We start from the raw sequence: 21,593 nt of genomic DNA, 5'->3' as shown, positions 1-21,593 counted from the left end.
CTGGTGGAAAGCCTGGTTTTTATTCTGTATTTTAAAATTCTTAGCTCATTTATGTCATTTGACATATGAACTTACCTTTTTGGAGAAAGAAAACATAGTTGTTAAAATTTTAAAGGTTTCATAGCTTTTTTCTTGAAAAATTAAGACATCAAGTCAACAAATATTTATTGAGCAAACTGACCTTGGACCAATGCATGTACATTTTTTCATTTTTAGACAGCAGTAAAGTAACCCTGGAATATTGCCTCTTAAGATGACTTTGATAAGTACAAGATGGTGAGCTGAGCTTTTAGCCAAGAACGTTTTTTCTCCTTGCTGAATATTTTTCTCCTTTGTTGTGCAGAGTTTAGAGTTAGAAATGTTCAGACTGTCCAAGCTGCATTTTCATCACTGTCAGGATTTGTTTAGTGATTTATAATTAATTAGATAAAAATTTACAAAGCTTTTGGGGCTATATAATGGGAAATGCTACATAATATAAGGTGGTGGTTGTTTGGGCCTCATGTCTTATATCTGATTTGTCTTTCATGATTTTATGCCTATATCTCTACCACACAGAGATTGTTTCCACTTAATGGCATTTGAAAGTAATCATTTATCTTGAATGAAATTGGTTTCTTCTACCTATTGCTGGGGAATTTAGTTTCCTAACCAGAATGTCTGATCTATTTTATGTGCCTGCCAAAAAAAATCCCCAAATGCTGGCCGCCTGAGTTCTGGCTAATGTTTCCAGGCGCTCTGTTTTGAAAACATTCCGTTTCTACCCTGTGTTACAGATGCTCTTGCATACAATGAAATCCTGTGATAAATATTTTTCAGGGAACATAAAGTATGTGAAAAATAAACAAATGGCAGTGTTATCATTAGTCATACATTGACTGAGTGCCACCAGTGTATTCATCATGTACAGGACATAGTCCAACACACAATCCCTATTTAGTGGTTTTATAGTCTAATTATTTGTGAAACGGTCATGTCAAAAAAACCAAGGAGCCATCAGTTGGGCAAATTGTTTGCAATTATGATTAATAACCTGCTCTGGGTAATTAATGGGAAAATACAGGTGGCTTCTACTGGGCTGCTAGTTTCAGAGATTTAAACAGTAAGTGTGTATTCAGAATAATTCACAGTAAATAAAATAATTCTTATTAGTGCATGCTAAGTTCACTTCTTAACTGTTTTTTAACCCACTTGAGAAAAAAGTGAGCGTAAGTAGGTTGTATTTACCATTCTTTTTGGTAAAATTATTTAGGTCTTAAAATTGGTTAGTAGTAAATTATATTATTTAGAAAATGATGGCTTTTCACAGACTTATTATCCTTGTAATATTTATCCTTTCTTGATTATTTTAGGATGCTTTGAAAAGATTTACTATCTATTTAGACCTTTGTGCTCGATCTAAAGTATTTTGCATAAGATAAAATGAAAATGTATTAAGTTTGGGCCTACACAAAGAAAATATCTATTTAAATTCAGTAGTCACTTTGGAGTTTTGTGGGCAAAATATTTAACAAAGTTTACACTTACCTTTTTTTTTGACTCATAGACATCTGAAATGAAACATAGTGAGTATAGATATTATGTATTTGAATATGTATTTTCCACCTGTATGCAGCTGCAGCTTTTTGGCATTTTGTTCCAAGAATGATTGTATAACTCACATGATTTCGTTACAGCAGAAGGTTTTTATTTGCTGTGATAATAATTGCTAGGTTAATTTTATTTAAAAAGTTGGTTAAAAGTAAGGAGTAAAAATGATAAACAGTTTTTAATATTTTAACTTATAAGATATATATCCTGCATATGTATATTAGTCAGTTGTTTGTTGGAAGCTCTATACTTTTTTTTGAGCATGGGTTGGAGTTTCTCGTTTTTCTCAACAGTTTTCAGTCTCAGTTTCTTTAAAAGCACTTGTGAAGCAGTTGGAATGCAGAATTCTTCTAGGTTGTAATTTCCTCCAAATCTTGTATAGTAGTTGTGTTTTGTGTGTGTGTGTTTTTTGTTTTTTTTTACTATTAGTCAAGTCTGTCTAAAAACATCCAACTAAGTGTCCATAGAGACTACAACTCTTCTTGTACACATATTTTATTGGATGTTGGATAACAGTACAGTATTTAATTAAGGTACTTAATTATAGTAACACATAACTGACAAACATATTTGAAAACAAACACAATTAAGCGCAGAACTCAACAGGTGGAAGCAGAAGTGCAAGGGTGTCCTAAGCAATAGCTTATTAGCTACTAGTGGTGAGCATTTTGTAGAGAAATAAAGAGCTCTGGAGTAGTGAGGGTGTTCCATGCTGGTCAGCTAGGAGAGCTTTGTTCTTTTTTTAATTTGAGGCTGTTGCCAAGTTGGCTCTCCATCTGAAGGACCTCCTTTCTTTTCCTGTTCCTGCATGAATCCTTGTTCAAGTCCCATATATTTTATTTGTCACAGTCACCACTCCTCCCCTTTCCACCCATGTCTACTGCCCTTAACCTCTGCTGTTTGTTTCTAATTGAAATCTCTCTCATCTTTCATTTTGAAAATTGCATCAAAATTTTACTTTCTTATGGAAGCCCTGTGGATTGACCACCCAACTTTTTTACTTCTGTTCATACTTTGTGTTCTATCTGTACAGCTTTAAAGAAATAAAACTTCAAAAATCTGAACTTTAGTATCAAATATGGTGTCCTGTATATAGGTGCTCAAAAAATTTCTTTAGCCATATGAAATCATAAAAGAAAATAAGAATTCTTGTCTTCCCAGTTTTATTGAGACATAATTGACATGTGACAGTTCTTGAGATGCTAATTTTCAAAACTGTTCACCATACCCTTCTTCTTTTTTTTGTTGTTAACCCTCGCCCGAGGATATTTTTTTTCCCGTTGATTTTTAGAGAGAGTGAGAGGGAGGGGAGAGAGAGAGAGAAACATCTGTGTGAGAGAGATAGCAGTTGTTGCCTCCCACAGGTGCCCTACTGGGCTGGGGCTCGAACCTGCAACCCAGATATGTGCCCTTGACTGGGAATCAAACCCGAGACCCTTCAGTCCAAGGCCAACTGTCTAACCACTGAGCAAAACTGGCCAGGGCCACCCTACCCTTCCCTTTTAAAAGGGGTAGAGGAACTGGTATTTTAGAATGTGAGTTGCCAGCTTTTCACAGTATATACTGTTGAAGAAAGCAAGAAACAAATGCTTATATGATTATGTTGTCTGAAAGCATGTTCTTGCATTGTATGTGTATGCTTTCTCCCCATGTAATTTACAGACTCTTCAAGGCTTGTGTCATATGTTCTAGTTCTTTGAATCTTCTCTGGCATAGTGGATAGTGAGTCTGTGCTCTTTACAGTTGAAGCCAAGTAGTAGGTGCTCAAAAAATGTTGATTGGCCAAAATATGTACATCAAATGCAACAATAACTCAGAGCTGCTAACCTCTTTTGAGCAGTTTCCACATGCTATATACATTGTCTTACGTGCTTTATGTATGTGATCTCATGTAATTTGCACAATTATTGCTATTCACATTTTATAGATGTAGAAGCTAAAGGAGGAGTAAAAATGTGACTGATGCTACAGAGCTAGGAAATGGTAGAGCTGAGAATCAAACCCTGGATGTCGGGTTCCAGGTTCTGTCCCTTAATTCCTTTGTTACTACAGTGTGGTCTGCAACCTTTTGGAAACTTTCTGTAACAGGTTCTGAAAACTCAGATGAAATAAGAATTTTCTCTTAACCAAACGAAAGGAAAACTAAAAAAAAATCCTTAGATGAAGTAGATTTATGCTAAGTAGGAAGCCGTGGGAAGGCCTCATTAGAAAATGAGAGAGACCAGGAGACCAGACGTGGTGTTTACTGCCTGCCACTCAATGAGAAGAATACCCACTTATGCTCTGACCCCTTTCATTTTATACAGGTAACACCTGAGTGAGAGCGGTACATTTATCGGGCTCTCACATCTCATTGTTGGGTGACATCAGGGAGCTCTTTTTTTTCGGATGGCTGTCCATCTGTTCTCCTCCAGGAACTCCTGGATCTGTGCCACTGCCACTTGGCTGCTGGCTTCGAGAGAGCCTAAATCAGTGAGCTGCTCACACCGGGGAGAACAAACAGGCTCTTCTCCTTAAAGTGTCTGTAATTATACGACCGTAATTAGAAATAAAACCTTCTTTATATAATTTGCAGCTCACGAGGAAAGACTTTCTGCTTACACACCATTTTCCCCACTATTGTTGCACATGTTGATCGGAAACCGCTTACTTGGAGTAACAATGAACCATTGAATCCAGTGGAGAGATCCAGAGTCCCACAGCCCCTAATTTTGCTGTGGGGCCTTGGGCTTATCCCTGTCCTTTCTTAGCTTTTAGGTTGTATATGATGTGACTAATACAACAGTATAAGAAGTGTTGCATGTGACAGCCTTAATTCCTGCTATTAGTTTCTTGGAAAAAAGATAACCTAGAAATAAATAACTCGTGAGTAGAGACACTGGTTCTGGTGCTTGTGGCTAGGGTTGGAGTTCGTTGTCGTTATCGTAAACGATAATATTGTTTGGGTGCTTCTACAGTGTTCAGAAAGATGTAGGTCAATGTTGATTTTTGCCTGATGGCTTGAGATTGAGTAGATGTTGATTAATTCATGAGCCCCAACTGTAAGGTAGATGTTCAGTATTGATTAGACATGTTCCCCTGGTTGTATGCTGTTAAAAAGGACTCAGTTGTGAAATACTCCTAAAGCTAAATCAATAAATAAGCTACTAAAGTTGTTTTCCCCTGTAAATGTTTGTATTTTATCCCTTTAACTAAATGAGAAGGAATGTTAATAATTTCTGTGACCTAGACTGTTAAGAAAACTAACTGTATCTTTGGAACAGTATCTCATATGTTAACCATTCCAGGTGACTATAAATTATTCATTTGTACACCTTAGCTGATTCATATATACATCTTGGCTTAATGGAGGAGACAATGTAACAGTTTTCTTTGGAAAAGTATCTTACTTTGGTGATATGGATAGAGATGCTTAGAGCATGCCCAAATACTGATAAAAATTGCAAGGATTTTGAGATATAATTGCTCACAGTTTAAGAGTTTTAAAGTCTACAATTTCTGTTATGATCATGGCCAGTAATTGCTAAGCAATTAGCTGTACTGGCCGTGTCACTAGGAAGTTTTCTGCCTTGGCAATTTTTTCTGAAGACTTTATTGAACTTAGAGCAATTTCTGGCTGACGTTTTCCCCTCAACATACAGACTTGTCCAGAATAACATTGGCCTTTATGAAACCCACTAAACTCAGTAGCTTCTGGACCTGTTGTTTTCCTCTCCTTGCCTTCTCTTCCAAGTTCCTAGAATGGCCTGTTACCTCCTACTGTGTGGACTTCCTGACCATGCCAACCCCTTTCTTAAACCTTTACAGTGGTTTCTCATTTCCTTTTGCATCTACTCTAGCTGTTCGCCCCATACATCAAAGGCAGTCACCAGCAGGCTCTGGATTATCTCATTTCCCTCATCTGCTCCTTAGGTCCCCAGTTTGCTCTCACTGCCCCCCCCCTTAGTCTTTTGAGCCATCTCCCCAGCACAGTCATTTTCTTTGACTCTCTTCTCAACGAACTGTCCTTTTTTCTTCTCTTCTAAGTAACTTCTGAAACCCCACCTTCTGTAAAAGTCATTTTGAATTAAGCAGAGAATTGCTGATGGTCTTCTCTTCATGTACTCTGACATAATAGACCTCCCATGGCTTCTTCCTCTAATATCCACCCCTATTATAAATGTACCACTTCCCACTTCCAAAGTGACCCTTGCCCTTGACTTATGTGTAGTAAGAGTATATCCCATCCTGTTCTGGTTACTATTCCTAATTTAGAGACTCACACAGGGGTAAAGAAAGCAGGTTCTGAGGTCAGCCTTCCGACTTGGAATCTGAGTTCTGCCACTTGCAGCCCATTATTTAATCTGTGTCACAGTTTCCTCCTTAATAAGACTGGGACAATAATAACACCTTCCTGAGGTTGTTGAAAGAATTCAAGCACTTCATACAGTACCTGGCACATAGTAAGCATGCAATAAATATTAGCTGTTATTATGGAGAGCACACTCAACATATTTTATATACACATACATACATACATACATATATACACACTTGCGCACACACACCTGCATACACATACATAGTTACATAGTTTGAAAAACATTCAGAATTGTGATATAATTTCTTTTTTAGAAAATGAAAAAGTGTATATTTTTAAATGCAAAACAAAGTAAAGTTGAACAACATCCTCGCTGGTGAGGCAAGGGTTTAGACAAAGGTGGAAGCACTGTGCCAGTTGTTTCCACACACTTACTAAAGATCTGGCGTTAGTGGTTTGGTCGTGTTTAAAAGCCCCATATGTAGTATGGATACTAACATGCTTTGTGGTGACAGTGATTAGGGCAACCAGTTTTCCTTCGGAAAGTTTCAAAAGCAGGCAGTAGTGCACCCAGTTTTAAGTAAATGAAAGATAAATTAATTTTTTAAAGGGTAGTGTGAAGAGCACCTTTTAAGAAAATCACTGTAGAAGGGAGGCTCCTCGGATAAGTCTGTCATGAGTCTGCGCATGCCCCCTTTGAAAGTCTGATACATCTTCAGTACCGCCTGAGGATAATTAATTGCTTTTGTTTTTCTAGTTTTGTTGCTTGTAAATATTCTGTTAAGGAATTTTTATAAACATGTTGAAGATAATAACTGGGCTGAGGTGTTTATTTCCTAAATAGAGTACTTACCAGGCTTAGGTTGATTATTTATATTTGAAAATGTTGATGGTAGATATTGGTTGATTGCTTTCAAATGAATCACTTATTCCTAATTTCCCAGGGATGTATCAGTGAAACATTTATTTAGAAAATAGAAATAGTTTTAGATAGGAAAATGGAATCTTTTAAAAATAATAAGTGATTTCATATACCAATGGTTTTCATGTGTGTAATATTGGAGAACCCAGAATTATGCAGTGTGCATATGACTTTATTACATATATTTTTAGTGCCATTAATCATATCTTAGAGGTTGCTACTCTTGTAAATGTAAAAATTACTTGGATTTTTCCTCTTTTCACTTATTTATGTAATTTAACAGCTTACATTATTTTAGATTGTTTTACTAATGCCAGTTTTGTACGATAAAATTATTAGAAATTATAAGGGAGGGTGGGATGAAAGAGGTGACCAGCTTTACACTGTTTTATGTTTGTAACTTTCGTTTCTTTTCAAGTGTAGATTTATTCCTAGTGATACAAATTGCTGTTTTCTTTGGCAGTGTTAGAAGCAAGTCTATGTGAAATTATGTAATGTCTGAAAAGTTATATTCATGATTAATTGGCCTATCCTAGAATGGTATTTGTATGTGTGGAATAAGGCGATCATGCTTTTTATTTGGCAGTGAGTTAAAGTGCCCCTGCTCAGATCGGGTTACTCTACGGGGCTTTTTGACTGAGAACTGTATATTTAGCTTGATTTCTAAAAAGCATATAATGTAGCCTTGAAGCCAAATACGCTGGAATTAATATTGTAACCAAACTTAGTCTTCAGATAACTTCAAAAGCAGGCTATTCCACTCTAACACACCTTAGTTAACAAATAAAGCCTAGAGATTTATAACAACAACATCTTGGTGGCCTCTGAACACACAGCAGAGACTGATTAGCCAAGTGTAGATTGTCTGTAGTGTCAAATAATAGTTTTAAATTCTTCATGATCTTGACCCAGACTGATCAGTTACAATGGTCTGTCTATTTATTTAAGCTGGACTTTACAGGAGCTAGAAAATAAGGCCTTTAAACAGTTGCCTCTCCTACATGTACTTGAAAAATGATGACATCGATTACAAACAATACAGTGATAATGAACTTGATAAGCAGAGAAAGGGTACAGGAGAGGTACTGGAGCCTAATGTTTTCTGAAAACTAACTTCAGTTTTTTCATCTGTAATGTGTTGATAATAATAACTACCTTCTGGCATGTTAATGATTAATTAAGTGCTTACCTGAATATCATAATAAGTGCTTTTCAAATGTTTGCTGCTTCTGCTACTACTTTTAGAGCTGTTTCCATGCTACTCTTATTATAACAGCTCTTCCTGCAGGGCATTGACTCCAGGGTTTTGCTCTTCGGTGAATCATCATATTGAAATTGTAAAGCATATCACCAAAGTTGAATATGGCTAATTTTGAGGTTATTTCTCTTTTTAAAAAAGTATGTTCTTTTTTAAAATTGATTTTTAGAGAGAGAGAGAGAGAGAGAGAGAGAGAGAAACATCGATCGGCTGCCTCCTGCACCCCTTACTGGGGATAGAGCCCAAAATGCAGGCATGTAACCCAAGCATGTGCCCTTACCGGGAATCGAACCCGTGACCTTTCCATGCATGGGACTACACTCAGCCAACTGAGCCACACCAGCCAGGGCTGGGGTTACTTTTTAAAGTATCTATATACTTATTACTCATAGGTATGGACTAGCCATCAACAAACAGCATCAGTATCACCTGGGAGCTTGTTAAAAATGCAGAATCTTGGGACCCTATCCCAGAACTATTGAATCAGAGCCTGCAGTTTAACACTGTCTTCAGGTTTTTGTTTGTATATTAAAGTTTGAGAAGCACCAATTCATCTACGTCATTCCCCCCCTTCCATCCTCAAAATCATCTGAATAATTTGGAGATGACTACCAGCAGTGGACTACCAACTTTATTTATATTATCACATATTAGGATATAAGGAAAATCACTCCTTTTTAACTTAAAATATGACCTTTGAATTCATTTTTAAAACGTTGGTTTTAAAACAAATATAAGTTAAAATATGGTATAGTTTTCAACTGTTAAATTGGCAAGGAAAAAAATTGATAAAATATGTTAGGAGTGTACAGTGGCACAACCTCATGCAGATAAAAATGCCCATATTCTGTGACCCAGCAATCTCACATCTAGGAGTTTATCCTACAAGTATATTTGCACATGCAAATGTATGTCTGTACATTTTTGTAGAAGCAAAAGAGTGGTAATAACCTCAATAGCTATTAAAATGAAACTGGTTTAGTGTACCTCAACATTTGTTTTTTTTCAAGATGTTGTATGTTTATATGTGCCAGGTCTATCAATGAAAATGTCTCAGTGAACCTTTGGGAAGCAGATTTGTGTGTCCAGGGGTTAGACATAGGAGGGAAGACTTATGAAAATAAGTCTGTATATCTTTGTATATCTTTGTACTATTTGAATTTTTAGAAATGTGTATAGTATTACTTTGAAATCAGCAAAATAGCCCTTGCTGTTTTGTCTTTTACACTCATGTTTTTTTCCTTCTCACTTTTAAAGTATGTTTATATATATAAACTCATTTAATGTCTCTGGAGCCCTCAGACCTGTGGCTACTGAGAGTAAGCAACACATTCTCAGTGGCCTCTCTGCTCTGTATTTACTCTCCCACTTCTTAGACTCTTCTGAGCACAAACTCCTGATGTCCTGTTATTCAGAGCTGGGATTCTCAACATGGGGTACCACCAGAATCTCCTTCAAGCTTTTAAAAAATTAAGATGTATTCCAGACGTATTGAATTAAAACCTGTGGGTGTGACTTAGGCATGTGCATTTAAAAATAGGTGATGCTGATATTCACACCTGGTTAAGAACCACGGTCTAGAGAGCTGTTCTGGGCAGGGGCCAACTGCTAAAATATCAGCCGTTCCCCCTCCCCGCCCCCAGGCTCCCAGGAGTAACGTAGATGTGGCCCCGAGTAGAATGTGTGGACCCTCTGCTCCACATCCAAGGAACAGGGAGTGTCACTCTGAATAGCCACGTGGCTGTTGTGGTAGAATAGTAATGAGAATGATAGTGGTGATGATAACAAGTCAGGTTTCTGCATTAGAATTAACATCTGCAAATAAAGAACATTGAAAGTAAATAGGGGAGATCAAGAGCCAGTTCTTTGAGAACATCGTGTTTTCTAGCTAGAATGATTTAAAAAGAGGGAAACCAAAATTACCAATACCAGGAATTGGAGAAGAAATATCATCACACACGTAAAAAGAATAATAAGGAAATATTATGGCAACTTTATTTCAATAAATTGGGTCACTTAGATGAAATGGGAAAATTCCTTGAATCCCCTAATTACCGTAACTGACACATACACAAAATAGATAATCTGAATAGCTCTATATCTATTAAAAAACTGAATTCACAATTTAAAACTGTGCCATAAAGAAAACTCCAGGTTCAGGTAGCAGACAACTTGAATGGTGGAACCTATCAAACATAGAGCAATACAAATGTTAGATAAATTATTTGAGAAAGTAGGAGGAAACACATCCCAATTCCAAAACCAACCAAAGACATTGTAAAAAAAAAAAAAAGGGAAACTATGGAACAATATTTCTCCTGAATATAAGCATAAAAATATTTTAAAATATTAGCAAGTCAAATCCAGAAACATATAAAAAGGCTAATATTTTGCAGTGTTTACCCAGAGTGGGGTTTATCCAGATATGCAAGCAAGATTGGTTTATATTTTTCAAAAATTGATTTGAGAGAGAGAGAAGAAGATACACAGAGAAACATCGATTGCTCCACTCATTTATGTGTTCATTGGTTGCTTCTTGTATGTGCCCTGACCGGAGACTGAACCCCGCAACCTTGGTATGGGGATGACACTCTAACCAACTGAGCTGCCTGGTCAGGGCAGCAATATTACTATTTTTCATTAATCTGGCTAGAGGTTTCTCATAAAGTTAAGCATCTACCTACCTTACAACCCAGCAGTTCTAGGTATTTACTCAAGAGAGATGAAAACACATATCCAAAAAAATAGTTCTACAAGAGTGTTCCAAACAGTTTTATTCATTTTTAACCTTTAATTGAAAACAACTTAAATGCTGATCAGCTGTAGAGGGAATAAACAAACATTTGTACATTTTACAATCAAATATTCTAATAAAAAGAAATGAGTTACTGACATGTGACAGTGTGAATGAATATGACGATATGACGAGTGAAGGAAGCCCTACGCAAAAGAACTCGGTGTCTGGTTCCATTCATGAAGTTGTAGAATAGACAAGACAAGCGTGGGGGCAGAAATGAGAGTAGTGGTTACTTGGGAAGAGAGTGGGGGGACTGACAGGGAAGGGGCAGGAGAGAACTTTCTGGTTATGGAATGTTCTTGGGAGAGATGTGGGTTACGGGGTGTATGCATTTATTCACAACTCTTTAAAATATACCTTAACTTAGTTGTACAACAGTGTGAATGTACTTAGTGCCACTTAACTTTACACTTAACAATGGTTATTACAGTTATACATTTTATCTTATGTATATTTTACAATGTAAAAAATGTAAGTAGGTAGATATGAAGGTTCTAAATGGGCAAACATTTAAAGTATTTATTTCCTCCTAACCATATGGTGTTCTATTATTATTTCTTTATTTACCATTTCTATACTTAGGTAAGAATGTAATTTAGAAAATGATGAGAAATAATATTACATTTAAATATTCAACAAATATCTAAGGTGTGCATAGTTCTTTATTATATGTGGTAAAGATAAACCAAACAAGTATCTCCTTCAAAGAGCTCACAGTATGCTAAGCTTTGACTTAAAATATGCCCAAGCCAGCCAGCATGGCTTAGTGGTTGAATATTGACCTGTGAACCAGGAGGTCACGGTTTCATTCCAGGTTGGGGCACATACATGCCTGGGTCTTGGGCTCGATCTCCTGATCGGCGTGCAGGAGGCAGCCAGTCAATGACTCTTTCTCATCATTGATATTTCTGTCTCTCTCTCCCTCTCCCTTTTTAATTAAAAAAAATATATATATATATATGCTCCCCAAAATTGATTTTACAAAAGTAAAGAGCTTTCTTTCACCTACTGTATATATCCTTTAGTAGGCTTCTGTAGACTCAAGCGGTGGGAAATTGAGCTTAAAAATCCTTGCCTTGTGGGGAAGCCTGTCACATCTGGTGTTTCTCTTTCTGGCCCTGCTGTACCTTGCATTGCACTGGAGGGGGGAGGCTTATGTTTGTGCAGTTCCCACACTGTCTGCAGTGATGCTGGAGCACCAGAGAACAGAGTGTCACTGATAATGTTCATTTAAGTGCTGGGATGATGCCTGGCCTAAAGCATTCATAGACCTAGAATCTCTACCACAAAGAGGTTTAGGGCAGAGTCCAAAAAAACAAGGTCAGAGCTCTTGACATTCTGGTAGTAATTATCCAATCAATCCTCTTTTCCCACTGCATCTGACTGGTTTAATTGAAAGAGTCAAAGGTAGTCGGAAAGTGAGGAAAACAAAAGCTGGAATTTCAGAGGCATGGAAATTTTGTACATGAGATGGTTTATGTGTCCACAGGGCAATTGAGAATTGAAGGTGTAGTAATGGAATTACACTACTTTTATTGGTTCTGGGAGCACAAGCATTTGCAGTACCAATTATATTCTACTTCGCGTACTTGGGTGCTGAGTAAAATATTAGTGACTTATCGAATGGTGCATAGCATTTCAACTGCCATGTAAATCTTTGTGAATGCAGAATATTGTCGGGGGTGGTGGTGGTGGTATTACTGAGAAAGTGACTAATATATGACTTTTCTAGCTTGTTAATATCCACCTACACCGATGTGTCAACTCTTTTTTCTACTTCTCTGTTTGGATCTAATTACAATCAGTTCAGTTGCCTGTGTCTCCTCTGAGCAGTTAAAGCAGGTTTCTCTTGGTGGAGTTGGTAATGAGAACCTCTGTGTTCATATCATGTCTGTGTGGGGTTGTAGGCACCACATCTAGATGAAAACAAATGCCTTGGGGGCAACCAAGGAAGCCAGCTGTCTGATTCTAACTATATGACATTCTGGAAAAGGCAAAACCTATGGATACAGTAAAAAAAGATCAGTGGTTACCTGGGGTAGAGGGGGAGGGAGAGATGAATAGGTGGAGCACTGGGAAATTTTTAGGGCAGTGAAAACACTCTGTATGATAAAGATAGTCTAATGGTGGATACATGTCATCATAAATTTGTCCAAGTCCATAGACTGTACGATGCCAAGAGAGAACCCTAATGTAAACTGGTCTTTGGGTGATAGTGGTGTGTCCGTGTAGGTTCATCAGTTCTAACAGATGTACCACTGGTGGGAGATGTTTGACAGTGGAGGAGGCTATGCATGTGTTGGGGGAGGGGATGTATGGGAAATTTCTGTACATTTCTCTCAAATTTGCTATGAAACTAAAACTACTCATAAAAAAAAAAGAATAAAAAGAACCATTACAGATTTATCACACTTGAATATGAATTAATTTTAAATTTTTATTTTTCAAAATCTAGAGTAAGGTTTATATTATTTGCTAATATTGTGACATGCTTGCCAAAGAGAATAGTTTGTAAATCCTAAACAGACTTACTGTAACCATGTGTTGAATCTCCAGCTGTGTTGAATCAGACTTTGATCCCTCTTAAGAAGATAAATGCAGTATCTGCAGTTTCTAATGGTAGGGGTGGAGGAGAGACTTTCAAATGAAATCTTAAAAAGCCAAGTCCCTGTCCAGATAAGAAATTAAAGACCCAGGGGAAGGCGGTTTTGTTTCATTACCCCCCCCCCCACTCCCCAAAAAAGAACAAATGAGATGCTATTGTTAAGTGCAGTGAGCAGGATTAGGTTTGTTTCCTTCCAATAGAAGACTCGCCTTCCTTAATCAGCGCTCTTACAGATGGCACACCTGCCTAATTAGAACAAGTTCTAGACTGCGGGATGCAGCGTGAGCATTTCAGTTAGCTCCACACAGTTGATACTGTGTGGCTGATGTTCTCAGAAAGTCTTCCTTCTCTTCTTACTCCTTTGTGGCTAAGCTTTTATTATTTTATACTTCCGAACCAGCCTTTGAGTGCGGGAATTTTTCAGTGTGTGGTCATTGGTATTGTTTTCGCTCCCGCGTGATTTTTTAAGTGAAAAAAGAAGTGATGTGTTTATGGAGATGGGTAGGGATGCTTTTAAATATTTTTATTTTGTTACATTTAATTTACTTGTCACTCTTAAAATACAGAGGACCCCCTTCACTGTGACAGGAGGTAAAAGACAGCTGTCACACTCAAGATCTCCGTACATTAGCAATAGTAAAGCCTTTTGCCCAGAGTACGAGAGAACTCAGCCCAGAGCCGGTGGGAACGATGTGCTCCCTCACGGACCAGTTACCCACAGAGGGGTGTCATGAGCAGCGAGGGGACACGGCACAAATCTACATGCCAGAGTAAAATTACTGTAAAATTGTTGCCTGTGGAAAGCCTTGTAATAAGTATATCTCCAATTATCTTCTGGAAAAAATTGTTTGGCATCTGCTTAGGTGGAAATTCATGACGGGATGGTAATACTAGCCTTAGAATGGGACCGAAGGGTGCGGGGTGTAGAGAAAGTGGCGGCGGTCCTGTCGGAAGCAGCCCCGCTGTGCCCTGGAGGGTCTCAGGCGGCTGGTCCCGCCCCTTCCTGTGGAGTGACCGCCCGACCGCAGTTACAGATCACGCCCACGGGAACAAGATAGCCCTCTTAAAAAATGGGGCCATTTAGGTCATCACGGGAAGCGTCTGCTTTGAGAGCTAGTCTCTTCCCAAAGACCACATCTGAGCAGATCGCTGCAAAGCCAAGTCCTGAGCGTGTACGATCTGTGTCCTAATTAGGAGCGTGCCTGACCCGTTCAGACATCAGCTGGATCCGGGAATTAAAGGGCAGGAGGTGAAGTCTAGCTCTTTATTAGGCAGGTGTCAAGGAGAGTCCTGAAGGGGCAGAACCCACGAGTATGTTACCCTAAAACCAGCAGGGACGGCGTTCTCCGTCCCTTGTCCCGCTGCTCTCAGTTGTGCAGCTTGTGGAAAATAATTCATCACCAAAGAGCACCAAAGTTCGTAAGATATTAAAAAAAAATAGATTTACAGATTCATGCCCTTGTTATCATTTTGTTACTCTCACTACAGTGTATTTATCTTCCTTGACTTCTTTTCTTTTTTTTTACTTGTATTCTTTCTTGAGAGGGAAAGAAGGGGGTCACAGTTAGGTACTGGCAACTGGGCACCGCCCCAAATCTGTCTTAGTCCCTGGTCACTATCAGTGGGTGAGCCCTAATAGTTAATACTTGTGGTAGTAGTGGCGAGATAATTTCCTTCCCAGCTGATTGAAAGGTTTTCATTCTATCTTGTCAGATTATATCCAGGGAAGTACAGTTATGTCCACACGTAAGTGTCAGTCACTATGAAGAGCCAGAGTAGGACAAAGGCCTCCAGATTAGACAGTGATGGAACCCACAGTGCCATCAGTAGTTGCTTCACATGGCATCTTGTAGTCATTAAGGTTATACATTAAAGTACAGAAAGTAGTCACTATTTTGGGACCCGTTGAATCAGAGGAACCAGTTCCTAACCCGACAGCGGTTTGTTCATTTGTTCATTCATTTGTTCAACAAATGTGCTTTGAGACTGCAGCTACAGCAGTGAGCAAAGTCTCTGCCCTCCTAATGGAGCTTTTATAGTTAAGTGAAATGAAATGGACAAATAAATGATACATAATATGTCAGATAGCGATGACTACTGGGCAGAAAAATAAAGCCAGGCCTGGAGGATCCGGAGTGGCACTGGGGGAATGCAGTTTCAGAGAGTGGTCAGGGATAGCCTCTCCGATAATGGGATATCTGAATCAAGTGCCACACGAAATGAGGGCCCGACCATGGGGGAAGTGAACGAGCAAAGGGTTTGGAGTCAGCATGCTGGGGTCCCTCTGTCTTAAGAGCTGTGTGACCCTATAGAGGTATTTAACTCGCCTATAAAACGGAGACAGACAGAGCCACCAGCCCTGTCTCACAGGGTTTGTGTTTGGCACAAGTGAGACACTTGAGAAAAGCATTTCGGTAAATGGCAAAGCATTACTTAAACTTCAGATATAAGCAAAAATGATAAAAGGGTGCAAATTAAAGAGACATAAAGAAGAGTGTTAAAACAGCCCTTTCATACGACTTGTTTTGGATTCATTGAATTGAGTTGTCTGAGCTCAAGTGTGGGGAACACTCTCCAAAGATGAGCTGTCTGACACTGGGGGGTAAAGGATTTATACTCCTCTCTGTTCATTTTGTGGTATTGTTCAGTTATGACTTTATAATTGTTCATGCTTTTCTTCCTTTGACACCTTTTTGTTTTCTTTTACATTGAGCTTTCCTTTTATTAAATCACTTACAGGCCTCTTGGTTCTCGTGGAGGCATTTTCTACCCTGTTCCTGTACTCCCTGATTAATTCATTAAAAGAAAACACCCTCTAATACTAATATTTATCATGGGAGCTCACAGAATCAAAGTCTTTTATGGAATAATTCTAAGCTCCAGAACAAGTTATTTGTCCTGATCTTTATGAAGGATTTGAAGTTGTTTGTTTGCTCTTTTTGTTTTTATAGCTAAAGTGAATTTTGCAATAATCAGGACAATATTTGAATAGAACTTTATTTACACAGCACTTCACACACACTCACATTTGAACTTTAGCAGCCCTGGAGCTAAACAACATGAACACCTCAGGCTTAGACAAAATTTAAATCTAGGTCTTCCCATGATACAAGTATGAATAGATGAATGAAAAATGCTGAATTATTTCTAACACTTGCAATTACTAAAATGGTATGTTTTATAAGTAGATTCAAGAAAGTTGTAGATGACTTGAGATGATGAGTCTATAGCATAGGGACTATGGAAAGAGGGGGGGCGATATCCCTGATCATTGTGAATGGAGACCATGGAGACAAAACCCCTTTTTTGTGTAATTGTCAGAAAGAAAATGTGAACCTGGATATCCCAGGCTCTAATTGAGTGCCTGAGCTTTCATTTATTTTTGTCCAGTTACTTAGACTAACAAGACTGATAAACATGTTTTCTTCATGGCAGAAACAAAAGTAACCATAAGCAAATATAAAACTTCTTAAAAAATGCATTGTCTTGAATGTAAAGACTGCTTCCTTAGAAAAGGCTATTTTATTTTGTGATCGAGGGTCCTGAAGACTCTTAAAATGTCTTTTTAAGTATAATAAAATCAATAAAAAATTACAGCTGAGCTAGGGAAAACCTTAGAGATTATTCAGCCATGAAAGCATTAAAATATTTAATCTGGAAAGGACCTCTGAAGGGTCCCAGATCCCCGATTTGTGTGAGGCCCCTTTGCTGTGGCACCCTCACCGTCCTGAAGGGGTCATTCAGCCTCTTTGTGGTCTTCTGATTACTGGGCCTCCAGCTGCCTCAAGAATAATCCATTTCACAAAGACCGTATGATTTGACTTATACGAGGTACCTAAAGGAGTCAGACTTGGAGACAAAAAGTAGAAAGGTGGTTGCCTGGGAAGTGGGGGTTAGTGCTTAATGGGGACAGAGTGTCAGTCTGGGAAGATGAGAAAGTTCTGAAGATGGATGGTGGTAATGGTTGTACAATAAGGTCAATGTGCTTAATGCCACTGAAGTGTATGTTTAACAATGGTTAAAGTGGTAAATTTTATGTTATGTGTATTTGGGTGCAATTTAAAAATGAAATAAATAAATACATTAATAAAGGAAACAGGGAAAAAAATAAGCCCTTCTGCTGGCTAGCTCTGTTGAAAAAATTTAACTCTCTACTATAACCCATTGGTCCAAATTTTGTGGTCTGGAGCCATGGGGAACAAATCTGACCCTTCCTCCTGGATGAACACACCCAGCTTGTCCCCTCCCAGCAGGTTCTTCAAGGCTAAGTAGCCCCAGTTCCCTCAGTAGATCATGCAGTTTTGTTTAGTTTTACAATTTATTTGTAAATTGTCATGGTCCAGATAAGGACCATACATTGTGAGTGGTGATAAGCCTTGCTTACCCACTCTGTCTCCCTTTAGATTTCTTCGTTGATGAAACTGAGTCATTTGTCCTGGAGAGTTTTGGTACTTGTAACCCCCTGCTATATGCTAGAATGACACCTTCCTCTGCCTTCTGTATTGTCTGTGAATTGATAATTGGGTTGATATATTTTATTTTATAAATGCTTGTAATCCAACTATATAATTTATTCTAGATCTCTTTTTTTTTTGAGAATGAGGGGGTATTCTTTCCCCCTCAACTTTTTGTTTGGAAAATCGCAAGCATGCAGAAAAATGGAAAGAATACTATAATGAAGATACCCAAGTACGCTTTACAAAGATTCACCAACCATTAACATTTTGCCATATTTGCTTTCTCTCTCCCTCTCTGCGTGTGCGCGCGCACACACGCACACGCACACACACGAGTACACAGAAGTCCCCCCTCATATCATTTGAACTTAAGTTATATACATGGCACTTTAAAATAGTTTAGCACACAACTCCTCTAAGAATGCAATAGTACGTTCTCCTATATAATCACAATTATGTTGAGGCAAAAAGTTGTTATATCTAGTTTAACATATATGTTACATATATAGTATATCTATATTGTCTACTGTTTAGTGCTTATTTCCATAATTATCCAAAATATGTTCTTTATAGCTGTGGTATTTTTAAAATTCAGAATCCAAACAAGGATCATGAATTGTATCGGGTTTTCTTGCCACTTTAGCCACCTACATTGGTTCTGCCCTTTTTTGCATCTTATATGACATTGACAGTTTTTGAAGAGTCCTCGCCAGTTGTTTTACAGAATGTCCCTAAGTTTGGAATTGCCTGATTGTTTCCTTATGATTAGATTCAGGGTAGATGTTTCCAGGGAGAGTACTGCATAGGCACTGCTGACTCCTTCAGTGTAGTGCTTGGGAGGCGCATGGTGTCTGTTTGTCCCATACTGGTGATGAGTTTGATCATTGGGTTAAGGCGATGAATGCTAGATTTTTCCATTGTAAAGCTTCCTTTCTCCATTGTAATTAATAATCTGTCACTTGTTAATGATTACTTTTTAAATAGTTTCAAAAACCTGTGCTGTTGGTAATGGGAGAAAGTAAATGGAAAAGGTTTTGAACATATTTGTAAAGAGTTATTGCTGCTGATAGAAAGATAATTTTTAAATATTTGTTTTCCTGAGAGGAGAGAGGGGAGTTGGCAGCTAGTACAGGTGAGGAATGGCCTTTAGAGAAGATAAACCTGTGTTTAAATCCCAGTTCTGTTGTTGAACCTGTGCAGCTTTAGAAAAGTTACCTAACTTCTCAGATCCTCAATTTCCTGCCTAAAATGAGTGTAATATACATTCGCTGCAGTATTAAGATGATTAAATGAGATAGTGTGTGAGTGGCCTCTAACACAGCAGCTACCCCATGGCCATTACGTGGGAGATGAGGAGTACATGCTTCCTAAGCAGTCTGCAGAGTTTAAATCTGTTCATGAGCGTTAATTCTCAAGATTAGCTTGAAATAGCCAGGCATGTTGATAAGAAAATGTGATCAACAGGTTAGGCGACACTGTGAATTCAAAGGAAGGAATTATGAATTGGGAGACATTTTCAGGCTTCTTAAATAGGATTTGTCTGTAGTGGACTCACACAGAATCGAGCTGCCTTGTATTCAGACATCTTCTGATTGCAGTCCATTTTGGTCTATTACCAGGGATTATTTTTGAAACAGTTTATATGTAGTCTGATTGAGAATAGCGAATCATAATAATTCTGTGACCCATTTACATGCATTACTGTAAAAGTTTCATTTCATACAAGTGACAATTTTTTAAAGTTAATTAGACTTGGCTATACTGAGGTTAGCAAAAAGTGCTTTGAATGATCAATAATTCAGCAGGGCAGACATTTCTGTATAATGCAGTGGTTTTATAGAGTATTGTGAGATAGTTATCCCTAAAATAAATGGTGGTGAGCATTCATCAGCATGGTGGGGTTCACTTGAATGTAGCGTGAAGTGATAGCATCTATGCTTTCTATTATTGGGCAGAGTGTGGGACATCAGTCTTTCTGGCCATGAACTACTAGCAACCTTTGTCCTTTGTGTTACCTTTAGTTAAAAACGAAAAATGAGCATGAATGCTGGCTGATGGCCATGTCTTTTTACAGCTAAAAATCCATCTGGGAAAGAAAAATGGAATTGCAGGTTTGGATTTGTTTCATTGCATGAATGATATGTGACATTTTGTAAATTATTTATCACTGCAAGGATGGCAGCAATGGCTTGAGCATTGTTATATCAAATGAAAGCAGCAATCCCATTAGTACAGGGACTGGGTTTTAGCTAGAATCTATCAGGGGGATGTTGTCATTTTAAAACCAGATTGTTCTTTTAATTGCTATTTAAAGGAACAAAAGTGTTCCCAAGGTACTGCAGTTGAGCAGTTCCAAGTAATAACTATGGATCTATAATTATGCAGTGCTGATTATCTGGCATTTAAAAAATTGTGGCTGGAGTCAGTGACCAGTTTATTGTAGCCTGTCTTTTTAGGTTTTCCTAGTACAAAGTGTTTTATACTCTTGTTTTTAAACTGGTGCCTCAAAAACATATTTGCATAGCTACCTCAGAAAGTAAAGCCTGTGCATATTAAAAGAACACATTAAACCGAAAATAAGGGCAAGATAATGCACACGTATATTTTAAGATGAAATTAACAGTTATATTCAACAATTTTGCAAATGCTTGGTTATAAGATGGATTCTGGTTTTTGATGACAGTTGTCACAGTGAACCAAGACATTTGTTGGAATCATTATAACCATTTGAACTATTTTCTTTGAGATGAGGGTTATTTGTTGTTAAACCAGCATGTGCTGCTTTTATTTATTCAGTCAGCAGGTATGTTTTGAGTGCCTACTGTGCACCAGGCAGTGTATTAGGTAGGCCTTTGGGATCGAGTAGCTGGACAAATGATGTTTATTCTACTATGCTGATGTATATTTAGAAAGACCTAGCAAAATGTTATTTTAAATTTGCCTTAGAAATTTTGTGATTATACTAAATTTTTTTGCCTTGAATTTTTGATTCCAGAGATTCAAATATTAATACATTATAGTTGCATTGAGATTGCTGTCAGATAACATGTGTAAAAGGCTTGGAATATGCAAAAAAATTTAGTTTTCATACAGTTTTGGTTCAAAATAAATGTGACTAGATCTGTAGGCACAGTCAACTATTCATATGAATGGGAGTCCTAGCATTGCTGGTAGTCATAAATAACAATGGAGACTCAAAATGTATGCAGATTTATACATTGTTCAAAGCAGTTTCCTTAGAGTTAAAGGGTGCTAGAGGGTTAGACAAATGTTTTGATATTTCTTTTAGTAAAGTGGGAATGTCAGAGACTAAGAGCTTATCTCCTTTGTGTGGCATGATGTGGTTTACTTTGTTTAAATTGATTGATTAATTTTAGAGGGAGAGAGAAGGGGGGTGGGGAGAGAGAGAAGTCGACTTGTTGTTCCACTTAGTTGTGCATTCATTGGTTGCTTCTTGTATGTGCCCTGACTGCGGATCGAACCCGAAACCTTGGCGTATTAGACGACACTCTAACCAGCTGAGCTCTACCTGGCCAGGGCTGATGCAGTTTACTTTTGAAGATCTTGGTACCAGAAAGGCCTTGTTATTGATCTTTTGATCTTTTCAAGTGATCCTACAGAATTTTAAAGTTGTTTGATTCTAATTCTGTTTTTATGTCATCTA

The 21,593-nt window shown here is 37.9% G+C and overlaps 2 protein-coding genes across 10 annotated transcripts in view; both read left to right on the top strand.

Annotated features, from left to right (window-relative positions):
- The window catches only part of ADK (adenosine kinase), an 888,023-nt gene that overhangs the window by 538,752 nt on the left and 327,678 nt on the right, over positions 1-21,593 (top strand). The window lies entirely within an intron of this gene.
- Positions 1-21,593, top strand: part of KAT6B (lysine acetyltransferase 6B) — a 165,949-nt gene that overhangs the window by 82,156 nt on the left and 62,200 nt on the right. The window lies entirely within an intron of this gene.

This window comes from Miniopterus schreibersii (genome assembly GCF_964146895.1).
Source record: "Miniopterus schreibersii genome assembly, chromosome: 14".
NCBI classification, from domain to species: domain Eukaryota; kingdom Metazoa; phylum Chordata; class Mammalia; order Chiroptera; family Miniopteridae; genus Miniopterus; species Miniopterus schreibersii.
The sequence above is the reverse complement of the archived record's forward strand: the minus strand, read 5'-3'. Positions and strand labels throughout refer to the sequence as shown.